We start from the raw sequence: 27,831 nt of genomic DNA, 5'->3' as shown, positions 1-27,831 counted from the left end.
ATTGCCGCAGAACTTAGACAAACTGGAAGAATGGTTAAAAAGGTGGCAGATGGAATACAATGTTGGGAAACGTATGAAATGCATTTTGGTAAAATGGACAATAGTGTGGACTTTTATCTACTAGGGAGAAGGGTCAAACATCGAAAATGCAGAGGAACTTATGAGTCCTTGTGCAAGACTCCCAAAAGGTTAATTCACAGATTGAGCCTGTGGTAAAGAAGGCAGATGCAATGTTGGCATTTATTTCAAGGGGAACAGAATATAAAAGCAAAGAGATAATACTGACCCTTTATAAGACATTAGTCAGGCCACACTTGGAATATTGTCACTTGATGTGTTGTCACTGGAGAGGGACCAGAGCAGGTTCACAAGGATGATTCCAGGAATAAAGGAGCTAACCTATGAGGAGCATTTGGCAGGTTTAGGCCTGTGCTCACTGAAATTTAGAAGAATGTGTGGGGATCTCATTGAGTGCATGGAATAGGCTGCCGGCGACGGTGGTGAAGGTGGATACAATAGGGTCTTTTAAGAGACTCTTGGATAGGTTAGATTAGATTAGATTATGAGGACACGCAGTCCTCTTTTATTGTCATTTAGTAATGCATGCATTAAGAAATGATACAATATTCCTCCGGTGTGATATCACACAAACACAGGACAGACCAAGACTGAAAAACTAATAAAAACCACATAATTATAACATATAGTTACAACAGTGCAACAATACCATAACTTGATGAAGAACAGGCCATGGTCACAGTAAAAATGTTCGAAGTCTCTTGAAAGTCCCACATCCCAGACGGGAGAAGGAAGAAAACGCTCCCTGCCATGCCCGACCGTAGTCTGACTCTGAGCCATCCGAAAACTTTGAGCCTCCGATCAGCCCTCTGACACCGAGTACCGAGCACCATCTCTATCCGAACGATTCGACCTCAGCCTCGGTGGCCAGCAGCAGGCAAAGCCGGGGATTTTGGGGCTTTCCCTCTGGAAGATTCTCGATTGCCCAGTAACAGCGGCAGCGAACCGGTGTTTCAGAAATTTCTCTAGATGTTCCTCTGTGCTTTCACGTCTGTGTCCATCAAATCAGAATTGTCCACAGCCCCTATTTAACAGAAACAATATCACTTTTACCGGAGAGCTGCGCGCGCGCGTTGCGCTGCCATCTTCTCCTCCCTAATGAGAGCTTAGAAAAATGGAGAGATTTGGGTAACCCTAGATAATTTTTAAAGTAAGTACATGTTTGGCACAGCGTTGTGGGCCGAATGGCCTGTATTATGCTATAGGTTTTCTATGTTTCCATGTTTCTATATTTCTATGAGACCTATTAAATGTTGAAAGGACTAGATAGGGTGAAGGTAGAGAGGATGTTTCCAGTGGAGGCGATATCCAGGACTAGTCGGCACAGCCTCAAAATTGAGGGGTGCCCTTTTTGAACAGAAGTAAGGAGTATTTTTTTTCAGCCAGAGAGTAGTGAATCTGTGGAATGCTCTGTCACAGACTGCAGTGGAGGCCAAGTCCATTGGTCAATTTAAGGCGGAAGTTGATCATTTCCTGATCAGTCAGGGGATCAAAGGATATGGCAAGAAGGCAGGTGTATGGGGTTGAGTGAAATCTGGGATCAGCCATGATAGGATGGTGGAGCAGACTCGATGGGCTGAATGGCCTAATTCTGCTCCTTTGTCTTTTGGGAAAAAGTTACTCCCCGTCTATCCTATAACTCTTATAATTTTATAAATCAATATCAGATCTCCAATCTGCCTCTGCCACTCCAACAAAAAAATCCAAGTTTGTCCAGCCTCTCTTGACAAAACATGCTCTCAAAACCAGGCAGCATCTTGGTAAACCTCTTCTGCACCCTCTCTAAAGCCTTAACGTCCTTCCTGTATGCAATACTCCAGATGTGACCTAACCAGAGATCCATAAAGTTGCAACATAACCTCGATATTTTGACTTGACTAAGGCAAGCAAGAATTCCATAAGCCTTCTAATCACCCTATCAAACTGTAGCCACTTTCATGAAGCTATGAACTTGGATACCTTCATTGGTCTGCTTAGCAACACTTGCCATTAACAATGTACTGTCTCCTTGCATTTGGGCTACCAATGTGCAACACCTCACAGTTATCAGGATTAATCTTGATCTGCTATTTCTCTACTTATATCTGCAACTGATCTATATCACACTGTATTCTTTGTCACTACCCACGACTCCACCAATTTTGGTATCATCTGCAAACTTACTAACCCACCCATCTATATTTTCATCAAAGTCATTTAAATACATCACAAACAGTAGTGGTACCAACACAGATCGCTGCAGAACGCCACAAATTACAGACCTCCAGATTAATTAAATAAATCCCTTCAAACACTGGCCCTTGTCTTCTATGTGTAAGCTAGTTCTGAAACCAAACAGTCAATTCACCACGGACCCCATGCATCCTAATCTTCTGGATTAGTCTCCATGAGGGACTTCGTCAAATGCTTTAATCTCTCTTGTCACCTTCTCAAAAAACTCGATCAAGTTGGTAAGATGCAACATGCATACACAAAGTCATGCTGATTCTCCCTATTTAGGCCATGGGTTTCCAAATGCTCATATATATTATCCCTGAGAATTTTCTCCAACAGTTTCCCTACAACTGATGTGAAAGTCACTGGTCTATAGTTTCCAGGATTTCCTTTGTTCCCTTTTTAAACAGAGGTACAACAGTAACCACTCACCAGTCTTCTGATACCTTGCCTGTGCCTCGAGAGTAAAGGAAGATACTGATCAAGGCCCCAGCAATCATGTCTGTTGCCTCCCTCAATAACCTGCGGTAAATCCCATCATTCCCTGGAGACTATCTGCCTTAATACTCATTAGGAGACCCAACACTTCCTCATCCTTCATCTCTGAATGCCCTAGCATATTTATGCACTAAGCACTGACCTCCAGGTCCTCTATGTCCTTTTCCTTGTCAATAGTGACGCTAAGTACTCATTAACTACCTTATTCACATTTTCCACATCCAAGCAAATGGAGTGATCCTACCCTCTCCCTAGTTATCTTCTTGCTCTTTATTTATGCATAGGTGTCTTGGGATTCACTTTAATCCTACTTGACAAGGACTTTTCATGGCCTCTCCTGGCTTTCCCAATTCCCTTCTTAGTTCCTTTCTGCCTTCTTTATAATCCTTATGTTCTGCATTTGGTCCTAACTTCTGAAGCTTTTGAATGAAAGAAGGACAAGTCAGAGGCAAAGTAAAAGCAAAAAAGAGGGCAAACAAGGAAGCCAAAGCCAGTGGGAAGACAGAGGATTGGGAAGCTTTTATAAACTTGCAGAAGGAAACTAAGAAGGTCATTAGGAAGGAAAAGATGCATTATGAAAGGAAGCTTGCGACTAATATCAAAGAAGATACTAAAATCTTTTTTAAGTATATAAAGGGTAAAAGACAGTTGAAATTAGAAACATAGAGACATAGAAAATAGGTGCAGGAGTAGGCCATTCGGCCCTTCGAGCCTGCACCGCCATTCAGTATGATCATGGCTGATCATCTAACTCAGAACCCTGCACCTGCCTTCTCTCCATACCCGCTGATCCCTTTAGCCACAAGGGCCATATCTAACTCCCTCTTAAAAAGAGCCAATGAACTGGCCTCAACTGTTTCCTGTGGCAGAGAATTCCACCGATTCACCATAGAGGACCAATGGAAAAAGACGCTGGAGATATTGTAATGAGAGATGCAGAGATGGCAGAGGAACTGAATGCGTATTTTGCATCAGTCTTCACAGTGGAAGACATCAGCAGTATACCAGATATTCAAGAGTGTCAGGGAAGTGAAGTATGTGCAGGGAAAATTATGACTGAGAAGGTGCTCAGGAAGCTTAATGGTCTGAGGGTTGATAAATCTCCTGGACCTGATGGAATGCATCCTTGGGTTCTGAAGGAAGAAGCTGGAGAGATTGCGGAGGCACTAGCAATGATCTTTCAAGAATCAATAGATTCTGGCATTGTACTGGATGACTGGAAAATTGGAAATGTTACTCCACTACTTAAGATGGGGGGGAGGAAGCAGAAAGGAAACTATAGACCTTTTAAAAACGCAAACAAGAGGAACTCTGCAGATGCTGGAAATTCAAGCAACACACATCAATGTTGCTGGTGAACGCAGCAGGCCAGGCAGCATCTCTAGGAAGAGGTACAGTCGACGTTTCAGGCTGAGACCCTTCATCAGGACTCACTGAAGGAAGAGTTAGTAAGAGCTCTTACTAGGGGGAACGAATGGACAAGGGAGTCATGTACGGAACAATCCCTGCGGAAAACAGAGATGGGGGGAGGGAAAGATGTATTTAGTGGTGAGTGTGATGTAGACTTGCCAGAATTTTTTTTTCCAAATAACTCTTTTTAGTTCCTGCCTAATTCCCTCATGATTTTCCCTACTCGAATTTGAAATTCTCCTGTAAGCACCATACCTGGCGTTATCTATAGCTATCCTGAAAGTTAGTGATCATTAACTGCTCACCCACTGAACGGTCAGTCATCTGACTAGGCTCATTACCTAACACAAGATGTAGAACAGCCCCTCCTCTCATTGGACAATCTACATATTGATTTAAGATACCCTCCTGGAGACACTTAACAAATTCTGCCCCATCTAAATCCCTTGCACTGAGAAGGTTCCAGTTTATATCAGGAAAGTTGAAATCACCCAACAATATCCTTTTATTTCCGTAATCTGTTTACATACCCATTCCTCAAGGTCCTGGAGGCTGTCAGGGGGCCTGTAGTATCATCCCATCAGTGTGATCGCACATATTATTGAGTTCTACCCAAATGGACTAAGTGTTTGAACCCTCCATTATGTCTCCGGAGTGCTGCTGTAATACAATCCCTGATTAGTAGTGCAACTCTGCCCCCCCCACCCCACCCCGTCTTTTTACCTCCTTCTCTATCTTTTCTAAAAACACAGAAACCTGGTACATTAATCACCCATTCCTGCCCCTCTCACAACCAAGTATCTCTAATGGCCACAATATTGTAGTTCCATTAACTGATCCATGCTCTGTCTATCACCTTTACCCATAATACTCCAACCATTAAAATACACATTCTAAACCATCGAACCCATCATACCTGTTATTTCAGTTTTGCCTTTCAATACTTACCCAGATATTTACCTTCTTGTCCGATCTTTCACTTACTGACCATCCTGTCCGATCCTTCACCTTGGTGCCCCGGGTCCCAGACCCCTGCAATATTAGTCTAAACTGCTCCAGAGTAGTATTAACAAACTGACAATTGGAACAGGACTTAAAAGATACAATTGAAATGGAAAGAGTATAGAGAAGACTGACAAGGATGCTGTCAGGACTTGAGGGCCTGAGTTATTGAGAGAGGTTGGGCAGGTTAGAACCTTATTCCTTGAGATATAGGTGATTAAGAGGTGACCTTATAGAGCTATATGAAATCATGAGGGATATGGATGGGTGAATGCAGACAGTCCGTTCCACATGGAAAGGGGAGGTAAAAACTTAATGGTATAGGTTTAATGTTGAGCTGAGTGGTTTATGAAGAACATCAGGGACATCTTCTTCACAGAGACATTGCTGCACATATGGAAGGAGCTGCCAGAAGAAATGGTTGTGGCAGATACAATAACAACATTTAAAAGTCACTTGGATGAGTACATGGACAGGAAAGCTTTAGCGGGATGTGGACTAAATGCAGGAACATGAGACTACCTTTTGGACACCATGTTCAGCATGGATGCATTGGATAAAAAGACCCGTTTCCATAATGCACTATATTATGACTGTTCCAGGTATTAAGGTTGGGTTCTGAGGAACATCAGTGCTGAAAAAAATGGGTCCAAATATTATTCATATTGTAATTCTGAAAGGCAGAGAAAACTGGATATAAATCCATTGTTGACCTGGAAAATGAGATAGTGTGCTTAGATGTCACAATGGACAAAAAATAATTGAAACTAAGATGTAGATCTGATTGTACACAGATGAATACAATTCTGAAATAGATTCCAGCAAAAAAAAACATATTAAGCCAGTACATAATTAAAATCAAGTTATGGTAATTCAAATACATACCCATATTCTTTAAAATTTCATGAGGATTTCTGCCTGCTTCATAAATTCAACCAGTGATTTGTAATGTTCCCACATTGTTCCATCCATGGCCCTGTCACTAATCTAGAGAGATAAAATCATAGAATTATTAATGTGCCAAGTGAGGCATTGGGAACATGAAGTCTATGCTACAGTAAACCAGTCAGTCTCCTTCCCTCATTTCATCCCTGTAGTAATGTAAGCTATTTCCATCAAATGCTGATTATGCCTATTTCTAGCATAAGTTCCTGATGACTGCAGCCCATTATGTAAAAAATTATTATCTCCAATGTATTCCTTGACCAAGACACTTGATCTATGATCATCTCTGTCAAAGGAAATAGCCTCAGGACATCTCTGTGGATGTTCCTCATGGCAGTGTGCAAGACCAAACTATCTCCAGCTGCAGATCATGTTAGAAGTAGAGAAATTAAATTATTATTGCACTATATTTTATTCCATTTGCAACTCTTCTGTAAATGATGCCTACATGCTGTAACACCTAGACAATATTCAGGCGTGAGCTAATAAATAGCAAATTATATTCTTGCCACAAAACTGTCAGAAAATGGCCTTCTCCAATAAAATAGTATCAATAATGTCCCCTTGGCATTCAATGTAATTACTATTACTGTATCTCTCACCATCAATTTCCAGAGTGGCTAAAGAGATAAAGAATTACTTTTAAAGATTGTCACATGAACATTAAAACATACAGTGAAAAGCATCATTCACGTCAAGAGCCTGTGTATCTTGCAGCAAGTGGCTCACTATCTGACAACCCAGAGCGCAAAGCTGGAGCATGATGGAATAATGTCCATGAGCCCACATAAGCAGCAAACTGCTTTAAAAAACCTGAACATTATCCTGGAAAAAGCAACCCAATCAGGTGGTATTCCAGTAAACAGCTAAAACATTAAGACAATAGGACCATAAGACATAGCAGCAAATTAGGCCATTCAGCCATCAGGTCTGCCCATGATAGATCACAGTGATTTATTAGCTCTCTTAACCATATTCTCCTGCTTTCTTTCTGTAACTGTAGACACTGTAATCAAGAATCTATCAAACTCTGCTTGAAGTGTACCAAATGTCTTCATCTCTACAGCCACCTGTGCAATGAATTTCACAGATTCACTACCCTCTGGCTAAGGGAATTACTCCTCATCTCTGTTCTAAAGAAATGACCTATTCTGAGGCTGTGTCTTCTGGTCACTCCTTCACTATTGGAAATATCCTCTCAATGTCAACTCTCTGCAGCAATGGCACACATTGCTCAGGTGTGTACCATGTAAAATATTTGCAGTAGTTATTTGCCTAGAATCCTCCAAGAGTTCCTCCCAAACATGAGACCTCTGCAGCATAGGACTTTAATCACCTGCAGATTCCTCTCCATGTTGATCTTCTGCTGGTGTATAAAATCATAAAGGGATAGGTTCAATGACACAGTCTTTTTCCCAGCATTAGAGAATCATGAACCAGAAGGTCAACTTTTCTCGCTCAGGGGGTGAAAGAGTTGAAAGAGGAAGTAGTTGAGGCAGATACATTAACAGCATTTAAAATGGAGTTGAACGGGGACATGAATTGAAGATTATCATCATTATGTGCTGTGTTGCTTGTTACATACACCTGTTAGGGTGCATTCTCCAGCTACCTTATAAGGTAACCGTAGCCTTCAGCCAGGAGCAAATGTCATCAGGTGGTTCCCAAACTTCACCGAGTGTTTCGACCCTTAACCACAACACTCTCCAGTTGGTGGGCCGGCAGTGGTGGCCAAATCACTGCCCGTCTGCTCCTGGCTTCCAGCGCCCCTCCTCTCACCTACTCCAAATCCAACAAGAAGCTCGTTTTGCCTCTTCCCCCATCCTACGAGCTGCTTGTTTTTTGCTCCTTTCGTCCAGGCCCAGATCTGACAACAACCGCCATGCTGATTTGGCTGGGAAACCTCTGCAGCCGATCTGCACAGGGAACAACCATGTCTGCCATCCCTTGTCTTTACACTGCTGCAGAAAGAGCTGGTACTTCAAGGCCTTTCTCTCGTGGGCCTCTTCCCATCCTTCCTCCCACGGCACAGGAGGAGGGATGTGGGTGATAATGGTTTTCCATCTGTATTTAATATGTCTGCCAAGCAAGGGATCATTGCCTATGGGGAAGGTGCCCTTAACTCTGTTGCTCTATCCATGACCGTGATATTTCTTGGCAAATTTTTTTTACAAGTGATTTGCCATTGCCTTCTTCTGGAGAGCGTCTTTTCAAGACAAGTAAACCCCAGCCATTACCAATACTCTTCAGAAATTGTCTGCCTGGCATCAGTGTCGCATAACAAGAACTTGCATATGCAGCAGCTGCTCGACAACAATCCACCATCTGTTCCCATGGCTTCACGTGACCGACGACTGGGGGGAGAAGCAGGTGCTGCACCTTACCCAAGAGGAACTGCAGGCTAGTGGAGGGAAACAGTGCCTTACATCTCCTTTGGCAGAGACAAATCTCAACCCTGCTGCCCTATGAATAGAGCTTAGAACAGTACGCCACATTAAAGGCCCTTCAGTCCATGATATTATGCCAACCTTTTAAACTATTCGAAGATTCAATATACTGCTTCCATCCGACAGAACCCTTGATTTTTCTATCATCCATGTACCTATGTAAGTCTCTGTAATATCACTAGTGCATCTTCCTTTACCACCACGTTGAAATTTTAAGTTCCTCTCTTCCTGCACGTTCTTTAGAACTGCATTAGAAATTCTGTATTTTCTTGTACTCACTCTTTACTCATGGACATCACTTTCCACTCCTTCATGTCAAGTTTCATCTGCTCCTTGACTGGGCGCCCCAGTAATGCAGCAATTAGTATGACACTGTTACAGTTCAGGCCGTTCTGGAGTTTAATTCTGTAGGGAGTCTCTGTGCTTCCTCCTCATAGATTGTTTAAGTTTTCCCCGGGCTCTCCAGTTTCCTCTCAAAGAGGTGCTAGAATTGAATTGAATTGAACTGAATTGACTTTATTTCTTACACCCTTCATATACATGAGGAGTAAAAATCTTTATGTTACGTCTCCGTCTAAATGTGCCATGTGCAATTTATGATAAATAGAACAGTCAATGTAACATAGAAATACTCTCAAATCAGCGTGAGTTAATTGGTCTGATGGCCTGGTGGAAGAGCAGTCCCAGAGCCTGTTGGTCTTGGCTTTTATGCTGCGGTACCATTTCCTGGATAGTAGCAGCTGGAATAGATTGTGGTTGGAGATACTCGGGTCCCCAATGATCCTCCGGGCCCTTTTTTTCCACCTGTCTTTGTAAATATCCTGAATCATAGGAAGTTCACAACTACAGATGCGCTGGGCTGTCCGCACCACTCTGCAGAATCCTGCATTTAAGGGAGGTTACATTCCCATACTTGGCAGTGATGCAGCCAGTCAGGATGTTCTCAATTGTGCTGCTGTAGAAAGTTCTTGGGATTTGGGGGCCAGTACCAAGCTTCCTCAAACATCTGAGCTGAAAGGGACGCAACTGTGCTTTTTTCACCATACAGCTGGTGTGTACAGACCATATGATGTCCTCAGTGATGTGTATGCCAAGGAACTTAAAGCTGTTCACCCTCTCAACCCCAGATCTATCGATGTCAATAGGGGTTAGCCTGTCTCCATTCCTCCTGTAATCCACAACCAGCTCCTTTGTTTTCACAACATTGAGGGATAAATTGTTTTCTTGACACCATTGTGTCAGAAAGATGACTTCTTCCCTGCAGGCCACTTACGTAGTTATTGTTTGAGATTAGGGCAATCAATGTAGTGTCATCGGTAAATTTAATTAGCAGATTAGAGCTGTGGGTGGCGACACAGTAATCGGTATACAGGGAGTAAAGCAGGGGACTTCGTACACAGCCCTGAGGCGCTCCTGTATTGAGAGCCAGAGGGGTGGAGGTGAGGGAGCCCACTCTTACCACTTGCCAGCGATCTGACAGGAAGGCCAGGATCCAGCTGCACAAGGCAGCATCAAGGCTGAGGTCTCTGAGCTTCCGAGGTTAATTGATTATTGTAAATTCTGTCCTATTTTGGCTGCAGTTAATCAGGGCTGTGGGGTTGCTAAGGTTGCTATGGCAACATTGCTTGAAGACCAGAAGGGCGTATTCTACGCTGTATCATAAAATAAACATAAATAAATAAATGTACTGTGAGCCCATCTATATATTACTGCGATTAATTAAAACTTTCCCTCACTATTTGCCATATCCCAGGTTTGATCTCACTTACGTGTTTTGAAATTTTACTCTGTATTCCAAGATCCATTCTGCAAATTTTATAAACGCATTTACACATTATATATCACACATTTACACATTATGCATATTTCTGTGCCTGTAGAAACATACAGTGATCCTAACACTACAGGTAGGAACACTGCAATGTGAAATTATACAACAAATAAAAACATGCTTCATCCTGTCGGTTTTTATCCAAGAGGTCATTGAACCTTCTAACCTATTGAGGTCAATTATGTCAATAAATGTTTTATGTGCTAATTTAAAAAAATCTTTTTTAAGATCTGCTTTGACAGAACTTGCTGCATTCTGTTCATCTACACCCTCTCTTACATGTTCAAAAAATTTTTTTATGTGGTCAAACATTATCTGCTTTTACAAATCCATGCTCAATTAGCTCAGACCCCCTAAAGTGCCTGTTCTTTTTTCAACTCCTCTGGAACTCTTCAACAAATTATCTTCAGAACAATAATTTTGAGTAACTGCACCTCAGTAAAGTAGGTAGTAGCCCCCAGTTCATCACTTCACATATTTCAACTAAATCATAGAGTTGGAGTTGTTAAAAAACATTAGGACAGATAAGTCCATGGGGCCTGACAGAATATTCCCCAGGCTCCTCCATGAGGCGAGGGAAGAGATTGCTGAGCCTCTGGCTAGGATCTTTATGTCCTCGTTGTCCACGGGAATGGAACCGGAGGATTGGAGGGAGGCGAATGTTGTTCCCTTGTTCAGAAATGGTAGTAGGGATAGTCCGGGTAATTATAGAACAGTGAGCTTTACGTCTGTGGTGGGAAAGCTGTTGAAAAGATTCTTAGAGATAGGATCTATGGGCATTTAGAGAATCATGGTCTGATCAGGGACCGTCAGCATGGCTTTGTGAAGAGCAGATTGTGTCTAACAAGCCTGATAGAGTTCTTTGAGGAGGTGACCAGGCATGTAGATGAGGGTAGTGCAGTGGATGTGATCTATATGGATTTTAGTAAGGCATTTGACAAGGTTCCACACGGTAGGCTTATTCAGAAAGTCAGAAGGCATGGGATCCAGCAAAGTTTGGCCAGGTAGATTCAGAATTGGCTTGCCTGCAGAAGGCAGAGGGTCATGGTGGAGGGAGTACATTCAGACTGGAGGATTGTGAGAAGTGGTGTCCCACAAGGATCTGTTCTGGGACCTCTACTTTTCGTGATTTTTATTAATGACCTGGATATGGTGGTAGAGGGGTGGGTTGGCAAGTTTGCAGACGACACAAAGGTTGGTGGTGTTGTAGATAGTGTAGAGGATTGACGAAGATTGCAGAGAGACATCGAAAGGATGCAGAAGTGGGCTGAGAAGTGGCAGACAGAGTTCAACCCAGAGAAGTGTGAGGTGGTACACTTTGCAAGAACAAACTCCAAGGAGAGTACAAAGTAAATGGCAGGGTACTTGGTAGTGTGGAGGAGCAGAGGGATCTGGGGGTACATGTCCACAGATCCCTGAAAGTTGCCTCACAGGTAGATAGGGTAGTTAAGAAAGCTTATGGAGTGTTAACTTTCATAAGTCGAGGGATAGAGTTTAAGAGTCGCAATGTAATGATGCAGCTCTATAAAACTCTGGTTAGGCCACACTTGGGAGTACTGTGTCCAATTCTGGTCGCCTCACTGTAGGAAGGATGTGGAAGCATTGGAAAGGGTACAGAGAAGATTTACCAGGATGCTGCCTGGTTTAGAGAGTATGCATTATGATCAGAGATTAAGGGAGCTAGGGCTTTACTCTTTGGAGAGAAGGAGAATGAAAGGAGACATGATAGAGGTGTACAAGATAATAAGAGGAATAGATAGAGTGGATAGCCAGTGCCTCTTCCCCAGGGCACCACTGCTCAATACAAGAGGACATGGCTTTAAGGGAATGGGTGGGAAGTTCAAGAGGGATATTAGAGGAAGGTTTTTTACTCAGAGAGTGGTTGGTGCGTGGAATGCACTGCCTGAGTCAGTGGTGGAGGCAGATACACTCGTGAAGTTTAAGAGACTACTAGACAGTTATATGGAGGAATTTAAGGTGGTGGGTTAAATGGGAGACAGAGTTTGAGGGTGGGCACAACATTGTGGGCCGAAGGGCCTGTAATGTGCTGTACTATTCTATGTTCTATGTTCCTTCTACAGCCCACCCTCCATAAACCTACATAATAACAAATATCCAACAATTTGAGAGAACATGTTACTGAAGAAGTGGAGGAATGGGTTAGTAAATTTGCTGATGACACGAATGTTGGGGTGTTGTGGATAGTGTGAATGGCTGTCAGAGGTTACAGTGGGATATTGATAGGATGCAAAACTGGGCTGAGAAGTGGCAAATAGAGTTCAACCCAGATAAGTGTGAGGTGTTTCATTTTGATAGGACAAATATGATGGCAGAATATAGTATTAATGGTAAGACTCTTGGCAGTGTGGAGGATCAGAGGGATGTTGGGGTCCAAGTTCATAGGACACTCAAAGCTGCTGTGTAGGTTGACTCTGCGTTAAGAAAGCATACGGTGCATTGGCCTTCATCAACCGTGGGACTGAGTTTAAGAGCCGAGAGATAATGTTGCACCTATATAGGACCCTGGTCAGACCCCACTTGGAGTTCTGTGCTCAGTTCTGGTCGCCTCACTATAGGAAGGATGTGGAAACCATGGAAAGGGTGCAGAGGAGAGTTACAAGGACTTTGCCTGGATTGGGGAGCATGTCTTATGAGAACAGGTTGAGTGAACTTGGCCTTTTTTCCTTGGAGCAATGGAAGATGAGAGGTGACCTGACAGAGGTGTATAAGATGATGAGAGGTATTGATCGTGTGGATAGTCAAAGGCTTTTTCCCAGGGCTGAAATGACTAACATGAGAGGGCACAGTTTTAAGGTGCTTGGAAGTAGGTACAGAGGAGATATCAGGGGTAAGTTTTTCACGCAGTGAGTGGTGAGTGCTTGGAATCGGCTGCCGGCGACAGTGGTGGAGGTGGATATGATAGGGTCTTTTGACAGACTCCTGGACAGGTATATGAAGCTCAGGAAAATAGAGGGCTGTGGGTAACCCTAGGTAATTTCTAAAGTAATGACATGTTCTGCACAGCTTTGTGGGCTGAAGGGCCTGTATTGTGTTGTAGGTTTTCTGTTTCTATGAAGCTTTATGTACTGCTATTAGTGAGACTACATTCTACCTGCGTTGGAATGATGGAATTTTGTGTAACCTTCTCACTGTAACTAATTAGTGAGAGAGCAATTCTATATACTTTATAATTTTTTTATTCTAATAAATGAAAAATCCTAAATAGTTTTTTAACCAGCTTGCGTACATGCACACATGCCATCGGGGATCTAAGGACATGTTATTAAAGGCACCCTTGTTTCCCTACATTTCTTAACATCTTAAAAGTTATTGAATTGCTTTGCTTGTCCTTCCTAAATTTAACTTCTAAATATAATTTCACACTTCAGAGGCTGAATACTATTTTCTGCACTCCTGACTAGTCCATTGATATTTTTCCCCAGACTGTACAAAAAATGGCCAATGTTTTTGTCATTTGAAAACCTGAAAAGCCTGCAAAAAAGTGGTAGATACAGTCCAGTATGTTAAAGGAAAAGTCCTCACCACTAATGAGCACATCTGCAAAGAGATTCCCATAAAAAAACAGCATCCATCATTGAGGACCCCAATGACCCAGACCATGCTCTCTTCTCGCTGCTAACATCATAAAGGAGCTACAGGAGCCTAGGGTCCCACACCACCAAGTTCAGGGACAGATATTACCCTTCAGCCATCAGGCTCCTGAACCAGAGTGGGCATCTTCACTCACCATAGCATTGAACTGATCATTGAACACAACCTATGGGCTCACATTCAAGTACTCTACAACTCATGTTCTTAGTTTTATTTATTTACTTATTTGCTTATTTTTATTATTACTTCTTTTTGTATTTTCACAATTTGTCAGTCTTTATATACAATTTTTTTTATTCCATTGTACTTCTTTGTTTTACTGGGAATGCCTGTAAGCAAATGAATCCCATGGTAGCATTTGGTGACACATACATAATTTGATAGTACTATTTACTTTGAACTTCAAAACCTCTTAATCTGCTGCCTTACACTTAATTGCAAATTATTGACGTTATGAAACACAATCCTAATATGGAGTTCTGTGATACTCACAAGACACTCAATAGCACTCACCAACAATAGCCTCTTGCTTGCTGTCACTGAACAGATGATTAAACTTTAAAAATGAGTTTTCCATGTGGATCCACATCAAATACATTTTACAATCCATATGGGCTACAGGAAATATGTAATCTCCTTTGACCCTCCTAATTATGACTATATAAAACTTAAATGCGATATTGAGAAATAAACATTCTTTAACAAACTGAATCTAACGGTTGAAACTAAGGTTTTCAGCAATTTGTGTCTAAAGTTCCACTATTGACTCATTTCTTCCTTTTTATTTATTTACTCAGTGACACTCTGCGGAGTAGGCACCTCCAGCCCTTTGAGCCACTGTGTCCAGCATCCCCACAACCCCGATCATCCCTAACCTGAACAAGGGACAATTTACAATGACCCATTAACCTACCCAGTATGTCTTTGGCTTGTGGGAGGAAACTGGAGCATCCAGTGAAAACCCATGAATTCCACGGGGAGGACGTACAGAGACTCCTTACAGAACGGCTAGGAAATTTACTCTAAACTCTGGAACGCCTCAAGCTATAATAGCATCATGCTAACGGCTACACCACCATGTCACTCTTAGTGTTTCAAACTAACAAACTATATTACCAGTAATCCAGTTATTTGTCAACAGTTTTATAGTGAGGAAGTACTGGAAATTGAGGAACAACACCCTTACTTGTTTCTCCCTTTCTTCTGTTAGCAGGGTAGCTATATTTCATCTGGGCCCATTTTCAGTGACACTGAAAGGCCTAATCTCTACGCTCATCTTCATCACTCCCATTATTTTGTCTTATCAAACTTATCTATATTACCTGCCTTTCTATATAGTAAGAAAGAAACTTCAGTGAATAAAATGCTTATATTTATATCAAAAAATCCAATTTCTAAATGTAAAGGAAGAAGAATAATCAAGAAACCAATCAGTTAGCAAAACTGAACAGATAAAGTATTTAATAATACTAATATATTGAGAAGAATGTATCAGTTGAGACTCTCATTTGGAGAATACCACTGAGTGCATCTGTTTCAGGAACAGTTATTACCCTTCAACCATCAAGCTCCCGAACCAGCATAGATAATTTCACTCACCTCAACACTGCAATGATTCTACAATCCATGGACTCACTTTCAAGGATTCTACAATTCAGCATTATTTTATTTGTTTATTTATTGATTGATTGATTTTGTACTTCTACAATTTGGCTTCTTTTTCATATTGGTTGTTTGTCAGCATTTGTGTGTAGATCTTCATTGACTCTGTTGTATTTCTTTGTTCAACCAAGAATGCCTGATGAAATATAACACCAGGCATTACACATCAACTATCTAGAAGACAATATTGGCTTTACAGAGGATACAATATTACCTGACTTATACTATGGCATTGACTGTTTAAAACTGGCTTTCCACACTTACCATTTGAATCGGTCCACTGGTGATACTATAGCCTCTGCACTTCACACCATCCTGTCCCACATGGAAAATGGTTCTAAAAAACACCGTCACATTTTAGGAACAGCTTCTTCCAGTCCACCATCAGATTTCTGAAAAAGCAATGAACCAAACCATGAAAAAATCTATAAATCACAACAATATATGTATCTAAGTCTATAAATACACACAATATATATGAAGATGTAATTTATGGGTTTTTATGTATTGCACTGCACTGTGCAGAGGAATGACAGATTTCACAATATATGTCAATCATTTGAAACCTGACTCTGATTCTGATATTGAAACAGGACTACCAGCCCGCCACAGCTGAGCCAGCCTGCTGAAGAACAAAATCTCTTCATTCTTCTGCTCTTTCTACAAAACACTAATTTTCTTGGCTTTTCATGTTCAACCAATACTGTTATTACACTTAAATCTGTTGCCATCTTCCTTTCAGACAAACTGAAACAATTAATGTTACATGAAAATAAAGCACTCCTTACCTGTTATAATTACTTCAAAACCATATCCTGTGATTATGAAAACTCAGTGGGACCATTTCCTCTCAATCTGTCCTAACAAAACTTTAGTCCCTTTCTGATTTTCAAATTTTGTTACAAAAATGGAAAACCATTCATTGCATTATGCCAATTCCCGTCCCAGTCTCTTCACTCACTTCTGCATACTCTATCAATTGCCCATCAATCTAATGAGCACCTACACTAGGTATAACTTATAGTAGACTGCCAACTTATCAATCAACACACCTTTGCAATGAGGAAGACAATTGAATTCGGAACTCAGCAATTTAAGCAACATCTATGGAGAGGAGTAAACTCAACATTTCAGACGTAGACCCTTCATCAAAAGAGTCGATAGTTGCTGCCTGATTTGCTGAGTTCCTCCAGCATTTTGTGCACGTGGCTCAAGATATCCAGTGTCTTCAGAATCTCCTGTATGAAAAAAAAATAAATTACCTGGGGGAACCTATGTGGTTACAGGGCAGAAGTACAAACTTCACACAGAGGTCAGGATTTTATCAGGATTTTATTTTATCAATAAAGGGAGTATCTTCTCAATGTGAATGTGAGACTTTAGAGATGGTAAATATGATGATTGACAGGGAAAGATGCTCATGTGACAGATTATGAGGAATCACAAGGGATTCTGGAGATGCTGGAGATCCAGAGTAATGCACACAAAATGCTGGATGAACTCAGCAAGCCAGGCAGCATCAATTGAGTCAACATTTCTTGCCTTCATCAGGACTGGAAAGGAATGGAGCAGAAGCCACAATAACAAGGCAGGGGTGTTTGGTTTTGGGATGGAGGAGTACAAGCTAGCCGGTGATAGGTAATGCCAAGGTGAGGGGGAAGGTGGAAGGGTGGGGGAGGGGGATGGAGTGAGAACTCGATGAGGATTATGAAGGAAGGATTAAGCAGGTTTATTCCACATCTTAGTTAATTCTTTGCCTGCCACAGACAAAGTTTTGCTGGTACAGCACTGTGCAAAAGTCTGAGGCACAGTGTGGAGTACCGTGGAAGTGGTGTGGGACAGGTGGCAAAGACGGAGTGCTGGAGCATTTGGGGGTCATGCTGCAGGTACAGACATACCCAGCCCTGAGACAGCAAGCAAGATCATTTGATTCCAAACAACTGGTGTATTGATCATTACAGAATGTCTCTCTGGTGCTTCCTGCTCTCTCACCTCTCCCTGCCCACTTCCCACTCTTATTCCACAATAGACACCCACATCAGAAACAGGTTTATCATCACTCACATATGTCATGAATTTTTTTTTGTGGCAGCAGTACAGTGCAATACATGAAATTACTACAGTACTGTGCAAAGGTCTTAGGCACCCTAGCTAATATATGTGCCCAATACATTTGCACAGTACTGAACATTTTTCGTGACTTCCCAAGCTGGATGAAAATGATGCAGCTAATTCACTTTTTGTGATGGTCATTGAATTTTCCCAGCCGAGGTGCATTATGTTGTCTTTTTACATGCAACAATATAAACACAAGAGATTCTGCAGATTCTGGAAGTGCAGAGCAACACACACAAAATGCTGGAGGAAGTCAGCAGGCCAAGCATATCTATAGAAATGAATAATAAGTCAATGTTTTGGGCTGACACCCTTCATCAATGCTTCTTTCAAGCATTGTTCTGGTGAAGTACTGATTATTTGCCCATCATTCCTTGATACAGTTCAAGGTAGTGCATCTGGCCCATATGTCAAAGGATAAACTAGCACGTATTTTTTCCAATACTAATCCTATTTGTAATAGATGTAATATTGAGGTGGCCACTTTAACTCATATGTTTTGGTCTTGTATAAAGCCAAATAACTTTTGGAGAGATGTTTTTAAAATGCTAACAAAAGTCTTGGATCTGGATCTACAACCTAATTTGCTTACGGCAATTTTTGGGATTATTCCATTGGAAGCAGGAAATATTCCTGTTTCCGCTCAATGTACGATAGCCTTTTTGACTTTATTAGCTAAGAGAGCTATTTTATTGAAGTGGAAGGGTCCTAATCCACCTATGGTCTTTTATTGGCTCTCCTCCATTATGTCCTGTTTAAGTTTAGAGAAAATAAGAAGTCGGACATTATATACATCCTTTAAATTTGAGCAAATCTGGCAACCTTTTATTCAATATTTTCATTTAAATTGTTTTACTACTCTTCCAATTTTTTTTGAGGTTTTAGGTTTGATCAGAAAGTCTTTCTTTTTTTTTTGGTCGTATCCTCAAAATGAACTGCCCAGTCCCTTTTTTTTTGTGTTTCTTTTTTCTTATATACAATGTAGTGGATTTTTTTTTCTTCATTTAAGATTCAATGTTTTATCCTTCCTTTTCATGAACTGATAAGAGCAGAATCGCTGGTTTCTTTTTTTTATTATATATATTTTACTCTAGCTTAACAATATGATTTTGATAATGTCTATCTTAATCTCAGTTTGTATTGTTATGGATATATATATATATGGAATTGAAAGGATTAATGTATGAGGAGAATTGGATGGCTTTTGGCCTGTACTTTCTGGAGTTTAGAATAATGAGAGGGATCACATTGAAACCTATTGAATATTGAAAGGCCTAGATAGAACTGACATGGAGAGGATGTTTCCTATAGTGGGGAAGTCTAGGAACAGAGGGCATAGCCCCAGTGTACAAGAAATGGAGGTGATGGGGAATTTATTTATCCAGAGGGTAGTGAATCTGTGAACTTTAATGCCACAGATGGCGGAGGAGGCTGAATCATTGAGTATATTTAAAGCAGGCATTGGTAAATTCTTGATTAATAAGGGCATCAAAGGTTACAGGGTGAAGGCAGAAGAATAGAGCTGACAGGAATATTAAATCAGCCACTATGGAATGGTGGAGCATACTCGATAGGTCAAATGGCCCAGATTTGCTCCTATGTCCTATGGTCTAATGGTCTCAAACTTTGCGTTGCTCAAGATTTCTATCATAATCTGGTCCTTGCATGGTCAACATCACAAAAGTGTTTTTTTTTTATTTCACATTATATTTAACTGTATTTAAAATCCATAACTTCCATTATGAGATTTTAATTTATATTTCTGAGTTGCTAAAACAGAGTTATTACTCTAGTATCTCAACCACTTCACTACCAATATACAAGACTTGAATAGCTGATTATCTATAATATCCAAGTGTAGTATTGAGTATAGAGAGCCCAATATTTTCAGCTTAAGATAATATAGTGTAGTTGCTGGAATGTAATTTACATAGAACTTCAGTGGAACAGTACAGAAGGTGAAAGAAAGAGCAGTTGAATTGGGAGTAGGATGAAGAACTAAAGTGGCAGGCCATATCTGAGAACTGACTGGAGAAATTCTGTAATTTAATCATCCCTCAAACACGAGGAAATCTGCAGATGTTGGAAATTAAAGCAACACACACAAAAATGCTGGTGAACACAGCAGGCCAGGCAGCATCTATAGGAAGAGGTACAGTCGACGTTTTGGGCCGAGACCCTACTGCTTTTAGCTCTCCCAGTGAACAATAAACTACAATGCAGTATACTAAGCTGGACAAAGACCCTGCTGAAGAAACATCACCCAAAACATTGACCGTTTGCTCTTTTCCGTAGCTGCTGCCTAGCCTGCTGAGTTCCTGCTGGCTGCCAGTGACAAGTGGTGTTCCTCTGTGGTCAGTATTGGGACTGCTGCTTTTCACATTATTTCCCAGTGATTTAGATAATGGAATTGATGGCTTCGTGGCAATGTTTGCGGATGATAGGAAGATAGCTGGAGGGGTAGGAAGTGCCAAGGAAGCAATGCAATTGCAGCAGGACAAATTGGAAGAATGGGCAAAAAAGTGGCAATGGAATACGGTGTTGGGAAGTGTATGAGAATGCATTTTGGTAACAGGAACAATAGTGCGGAATATTATCTAAATGGGGAGAAGGTTCAAACATCAGAGGTGCAGGGGGACTAGGAGTCCTCGTGCAAGACCCCCAGAAGGTTAATTTACAGCTTGAGCTTGTGGTAAAAAAAGGCAATTGCAATGTTGGCATTTATTTCAAGGGGAGTAGTATATAAAAGCAAGGAGATAAAGTGAAGGGTAATCCAAAGAGCTTTTACAGGTATATTAAGAGCAAAAGGATTGTAACGGATAAAATTGGTCCTCTTGAAGATCAGAGTGGTCGGCTATGTGCGGAACCAAAGGAAATGGGGGAGATCTTAAATAGGTTTTTTGCGTCTGTATTTACTAAGGAAACTGGCATGAAGTCTATGGAATTGAGGGAATCAAGTAGTGAGATCATGGAAACTGTACAGATTGAAAAGGAGGAGGTGCTTGCTGTCTTGAGGAAAATTAAAGTGGATAAATCCCCGGGACCTGACAGAGTGTTCCCTTGGACCTTGAAGGAGACTAGTGTTGAAATTGCAGGGGCCCTGGCAGAAATATTTAAAATGTCGCTGTCTACAGGTGAGGTGCCGGAGGATTGGAGAGTGGCTCATGTTGTTCCGTTGTTTAAAAAAGGATCGAAAAGTAATCCGGGAAATTATAGGCCGGTAAGTTTAACATCGGTAGTAGGTAAGTTATTGGCGGGAGTACTAAGAGACAGAACCTACAAGCATTTGGATAGACAGGGACTTATTAGGGAGAGTCAACATGGCTTTGTGCGTGGTAGGTCATGTTTGACCAATCTATTGGAGTTTTTCGAGGAGGTTACCAGGAAAGTGGATGAAGGGAAGGCAGTGGATATTGTCTACATGGATTTCAGTAAGGCCTTTGACAAGGTCCCGCATGGGAGGTTAGCTAGGAAAATTCAGTCGCTAGGTATACATGGAGAGGAGGTAAATTGGATTAGACATTGGCTCAATGGAAGAAGCCAAAGAATGGTGGTAGAGAATTGCTTCTCTGAGTGGAGGCCTGTGACTAGTGGTGTGCCACAGGGATCAGTGCTGGGTCCATTGTTATTTGTCATCTATATCAATGATCTGGATGATAATGTGGTAAATTGGATCAGCAAATTTGCTGATGATACAAAGGTTGGAGGTGTAGTAGACAGTGAGGAAGGTTTTCAGAGCCTGCAGAGGGACTTGGACCAGCTGAAAAAATGGGCTGAAAAATGGCAGATGGAGTTTAATGCAGACAAGTGTGAGGTATTGCACGTTGGAAGGACAAACCAAGGTAGAACATACAGGGTTAATGGTAAGGCACTGAGGAGTGCAGTAGAACAGAGGGATCTGGGAATACAGATACAAAATTCCCTAAAAGTGGCGTCACAAGTAGATAGGGTCGTGAAGAAAGCTTTTGGTACATTGGCCTTTATTAATCAAAGTATTGAGTATAAGAGCTGGAATGTTATGATGAGGTTGTATAAGGCATTGGTGAGGCCAAATCTGGAGTATTGTGTTCAGTTTTTGTCACCAAATTACAGGAAGGATGTAAATAAGGTTGAAAGAGTGCATAGAAGGTTTACAAGGATGTTGCCAGGACTTGAGAAACTCAGTTACAGAGAAAGGTTGAATAGGTTAGGACTTTATTCCCTGGAGCGTAGAAGAATGAGGGGAGATTTGATAGAGGTATATAAAATTATGATGGGTATAGATAGAGTGAATGCAAGCAGGCTTTTTCCACTGAGGCAAGGGGAGAAAAAAACCAGAGGACATGGGTTAAGGGTGAGGGTGGAAAAGTTTAAAGGGAACATTGGGGGGGCTTCTTCACACAGAGAGTAGTGGGAGTATGGAATGAGCTGCCAGATGAGGTGGTAAATGCGGGTTCTTTTTTAACATTTAGGTATAAATTGGACAGATACATGGATGGGAGGTGTATGGAGGGATATGGTCCGTGTGCAGGTCAGTGGGACTAGGCAGAAAATGGTTTGGCACAGCCAAGAAGGGCCAAAAGGCCTGTTTCTGTGCTGTAGTTTCTGTGGTTGCTATGGTTTCTATAATGTTGAGGCGTTATAAGACTCCGGTCAGGCCGCACTTGGGAGTATTGTCAACTGTTTTGAGCCGCATATCTCGGAAAGGATGTGTTGTCATTGGAAAGAATCCAGTGAAGGTTCACAAGGATGATTCTGGGAATGAAGCAGTTAACATATGAGGAGCATTGGGCAGCTTTGAGCCTGTATTCACTGGAATTCAGAAAATATTTGGGGGGGGTGATCTCATTGAAACCTATTGAATGTTGAAAGGACTAGGGAGGGTGGATGCAGAGAGGATGCTTCCTATGGTGGGGCTATCCAGAAATGGAGGGCACAGCCTGAAAATTGAGGGACGACTCTTTAGAACAGAGGTAAGGAGGAATTTATTTTAGCCAGAGTCATATATTTGTGGAATGCTGTGCCACAGTCTGCGGTGGAGGCCAAGTCCGTGGAAAAACTGAAGCTGGAAATTGATTGTTTCTTGATCAGTCAGGGCATCAAAGGATATGGCAAGAAGGCCGGTGTATCGGGTTGTGTGGGATCCAGGATCAGCCATGATGGAATAGTAGAGCAGACGCGATGAGCCTAATGGCTTAATTTTGCTCCTATGTCTTATGGTCTTGGGGTCTTTCTCCAGCATTTTGTGTGTTGCTTTGGATTTCCAGCATCTGCAGATTTTCTTGTGTATGTGATTCACTATTTCTCATGACACTGCATATTTGACACTGCATATTCTGCATATATACTGACAAGGCATATTTGCACAATGAAACAGTTAACACTTCAGGTTGCTGAAATTCCAGCAGTATTAGACAATGTCAACAATGCAAGATGAGCAAATTAAGGGGGCTGAAAAGTGGGTGAGGTGGAATGAATCATTGAGAATGTCAGTGACAGGGTGTAAAACAGATATATTTAAATAACAATAGTAGAATACTGCAAAGAGAAAAGATGATAATGGCCTGTGAAGAAACAGAAGAGAAGAACTTGAGCAATATAGCAAAATAATTAGTAGGAATGACCAGAATTTTCACATAACTTTTTTGAATAACACAAAAGAGTATGAAAGAAGAAAACCCCTATTAGACCATTACTCAATTTTCCCAGAATTTCGTCGGCAACTCTATCTCATCAATATAATTTGCAAGATTCCAACCCTGAGGCTGTTGTATCATGAATAGCAATTAATATTGAAATTGTTGTACTCCTTTCTGTATCTTCAGACAAATGGATGTCTACACAAATAACGAGCCACTGTTTCTTCTGTTTAAATAAGACAAGAAGTCTGAGGACAGTGGGGTCAGAAGTTGAGTTAGAAGAATTAAAATGACACACGCAAATGTTTTGAGTCATTTTTGCAAAGCTTAAAGAGAAATCTGCAAAAAAAATCACTTAATTTGTAAATAAAAGAATACCCCAAAGATTATTGAAAACTGCCCTGTAAGTGCCCACAATGGGAAAAGAGCATATAGCAATTTTTGAGAATGAAACTGTGTGTAAGCAGTGAGCTATATCACCAACTAGACATCCAGCCACCACCCGGCCTGTCTGCAGATCCCACATTTGCTTCAGTAACCATCCACAGTATTGGAGTGAAGTAAGTCATTCTCAGCTCTGTCTGACAATTTAATTCATATTCCCAAATTATTACAGGATAGCAATATCCAAGAACAAGCATAATTACAAGAGGGTCTGCAGATGCGGAAAATCCAGGGCAACACCTACAAAATGGGCCAATGTTTCAGCTCTATTAAAATCTTATCTATGCCTTGCATAATTTTAAATATTCCTATAAGGTTGTCCCTCATTCTTCTACAAAACCTAGCCGGGCTAACTTTTCCCTATATCTCAGGCTCTCTAGTCCTGACAACATCCTCATGAATGGTTTGTCTAATATTTCCAGTTTAGTCACATTTCTCCAAAAGTACACAGTACTCCAAGTGAGGTCTCACCATCAATTTATGCAACTGCAACATAATGTCCCAATCTCTGTGCTTTGTATCATCATGTATACTGCAGTTTTTAAAGATAATACTGCAATTTCGTTGTACTTTCACGCAAAATGCTAGAGGAAATTAGCCAGTCCGGAAGCAACTGTGGATTGGAGTATAGAGTTGTCATTTCAGGCCAAGACACATTATCAGTTTACTCTGAATTTGCAGCATCTGCAGAATCTCCAGTGTTTATCATTTAAGAAATGCTTGGAAAAATGCATGAGAGGGCAAGGCTTAGAGCAGGGGGTCCCAACCTGGGGTTCACATACACCTTGCTTAATTGTAGGGGTCCATATCATAAAAAGGTTGGGACCCCCAGAGTCAGAGTGATAATAGGCCAAATACAGAAAAATAGGAGTTAGCTGGATGGGCACCATCATCGGCATGGACTTTTTGGGTCATAGGATTTGTATCGTTGCTGCATTGCTCCATAACTAAAATAGAAGATGGTTCCTTTTCTTGCTGGTATGATGGAGAGGAGTAACACATTCAAAATGCTGGAGGAACTCAGCCTGACATTGGGTTTATTGAGAGGCATGTGTATTAGAAATAATTAAAAAGTGAATCACATGCCAAGATGGAAATAGTCCAATTTAATTGAAAGCCGTGGCAGTAATTATGATGATTATATAAAGGTTTATGGACTATGGAGATGAATGATTGGAAGCTGAAGACAGGGGAACATTATTATTAAAAAAACTGCAGATACTGGAAGTCTGGCCTAAACGTAGATTGCTGGAAGCAGTCAATATCTTTGAAAAGAGAAACTGAGTCAACATTGCTAGTTGATGGCCTTTATCTGAAATTATTGTGGTTCTGCCAGGTAAAAAATGGCTTAAAACCGACATGCAGGGTATGTAACAGATCAGGTATGTGATCAAAGGGGAACCTTTGTGGAAACAACAAAGCAGATCTGAACCATTGGTTGAGAAGCTGACAACAGTGAAGAGTCATTCGAGATGGAATATCTTGAAGGGAATAACTGAGGGTACTGGAGATAGGAGGAAAAATAGCTGTCGGAATCAGTGAGTAGAAGGTGAATATTGAATTATGAAAAGTGAAGTTAACAAAAGGAACACCTCAGCTGGAGTAACACACAGAAAATGCTGGAGGAAATCAGCAGATCAGACAGCACCTCAGTCGATGTCTTGGGCCAAGACCATTCTTTAGGGTTCACTTCCGAAACGGTGACTGTTTATTTCTTTCTATAGATGCTGCCTGACCTGCTGAGTTCCTCCAGCATTTTCTATGCACTATGCAGGATTCCAGCATCTGCAGAACTTCTAGTGTGTATAAACAGTTAAACTGGATTTGAAAGATCTTAATAATTTAATCCTACAGTCACAGGATCACATTCAATAAAATCCTACTGAACCCAGAACCCAAACATTTTCCTCGTTATTCCAAAATGCTCTTATTTCGCTTGTTTCAAATAATCTATTAATCTCAGCCTTGACGAAACGCAGTGGTTGAATTTCTTACTGATGTGTTACTGTTCTGCAGTTTACCGGTAATTAGCTCAACAGCTGTTTGTTGTGTGTTATCTAATCAGCAGACTGTAAACAAACTTGCAATAGAATAACCTTTTGCAGTGTTTGCCCTTGCTGCTAATTAATTTGATTAAAATTAAGTTGGCATATGGTTATGTGTTACTGTTCTCAATATAGCAACTTCATTTACACTGGGGAGTACTAAAACCTAACTGGTCTGATGAGCTGTCCTATTCACAGGCTTGCAGCCCTACATCGATTATCATTGTCAATTCATTGTCTGAAGCATGTACTGATAGAATGGCTACCGTAAAAAACGACGTGCAGAAACTCTTCAATGACTGACTACAATACGGATAGTATCGTTAATGTAGCACAAATAAAATTAAAATCGTGCTCCTTGCTGGCGGTCTTTAACTTCTTGTCCTTGATGTTGACTGTGTCTGGAATATTAAGAGGGCAGTGTGGATTAACTGTGCATTCCGATTTGCTGGCATTCATCAGAAATCCGCGTTAACCGTTTAAATATCAGCAGCAAAATGGATCCGATTATTTGTAAAATTACAGTGAAACATTTGGAGTAGTTACGTTTGGACTAGAAGTAATTAATCGTATTTTAAACTGCACAGGCTATAGCATGCACTGATATATTAAATGTCAGTCAAGGCACGTAAGCACACGGAAACCCACGTAACGTTAAGCGAATCATATTTTCTTCGGGAGAAAATGAACAGTCATTATATAAACAGCCGAAAGTTGGTAAGAAACATTGTATTGTTAAACTTGAGAATCGTTAGTTTAACTAATCAATGAAACAAAAGTGTTCGGAAGAGTGCTCCACTCACAATAACGTTTTGGAGAGTTGTATCTTCGCCATTGTTATTCGGGAACTGACGAACAACAGTTGTAGAAATGCTTTTCAGTGTAAGGATGAAATGAATTCTGACTTTTCAAAATTGTAAACGGTAAAGTAATGACATGCAGACGGCCCATGGGAGTTTGCAATAATACGTGCACATTCTTAAAGGAAACATTTTACCCTGACTGAAACTGCTTGCCAAATGACAACTTCCTTCTGCACTGTTGACGCAACCAGCTTTAACGATTGTATCGTGCAATTATTGGCCGAGACTCTTTGTGTCGCTGTGTACCAATGAGGTACTCATATGCTGCCACAGACCGATCACCCCTCCCCTTAAACCGCGCACGGCGAAGAACCGGAAAGAGAGAAAAGCAGAGATTTAGTGTTTACATTCACATCTAACAGCCATGTTTTACCACACAATCTTTCCTAACTGCTAGAAGAGGATATCAAGTGTTCATCAGAAAAATTTCGATCTTACTCAGCATACAGGTGGTTGCCGCAATCTCCCCGTTTGGTTTCCCACTGCACTCCGAATGCGAGGACTAATTCGGACAGAGAATGCTAACGTGGTCTTTTATTTCCCTGCTTTGTGTCTGCGAATATGTCTCTGGACAGATCCGTTACTCAATTCTTGAGGAGTTGGAGCGCGGGGCCTTTGTTGGGAATGTCGCCAAGGATTTAGCATTAGACGTGAAGGATTTAGCTAATCGCAAACCCTGGATAACGTCCGAGGCCAATGAGCAGTATTTTAAGGTAAATTTAGATAACGGCAATCTGTTTGTGAATGCTAAAATAGACAGAGAGAAACTCTGTGGACAGAGAAGTAAGTGCGTTCTGAGTAATGAGATTATAATTGATAATCCCGTGGAGTTACATAGCGCCGAAATCGAGATATTGGATGTAAATGACAATTCCCCCAGTTTCTCGAATGAGGAGTTCCGTTTGGAAATCGTGGAGTCAGTGGCACCGGGAACGAGCTTCCTGCTCCCGAGCGCGCACGACCCCGACGTGGGCATCAACTCCATCAGCACTTACCGTCTGAGCACCAATGAACATTTCGCTGTAGAGGTCAAGAATAGCAGTGACG

At 41.2% G+C, this 27,831-nt stretch overlaps 1 protein-coding gene and 1 long non-coding RNA gene across 3 annotated transcripts in view; one reads left to right on the top strand and one right to left on the bottom strand.

Annotated features, from left to right (window-relative positions):
- LOC134349872 (uncharacterized) overlaps window positions 1–27,831 on the top strand; it is a 343,283-nt gene that overhangs the window by 105,681 nt on the left and 209,771 nt on the right.
- On the bottom strand, window positions 367–26,923 carry LOC134349121 (uncharacterized). Of its 2 annotated transcripts, XR_010018593.1 has the most exons (6): window positions 26,725–26,923; window positions 15,964–16,091; window positions 15,637–15,835; window positions 8,874–9,078; window positions 6,088–6,189; window positions 367–1,102 (listed from the first exon to the last, which is right to left on the bottom strand). It is a non-coding gene; the product is annotated as an uncharacterized LOC134349121 (long non-coding RNA). The 2 variants fall into 2 exon arrangements; XR_010018594.1 differs by lacking the exon at window positions 8,874–9,078.

This window comes from Mobula hypostoma, chromosome 7, assembly GCF_963921235.1.
Source record: "Mobula hypostoma chromosome 7, sMobHyp1.1, whole genome shotgun sequence".
Lineage (NCBI taxonomy): Eukaryota > Metazoa > Chordata > Chondrichthyes > Myliobatiformes > Myliobatidae > Mobula > Mobula hypostoma.
This window is presented reverse-complemented; position numbering and strand designations above follow the sequence as displayed.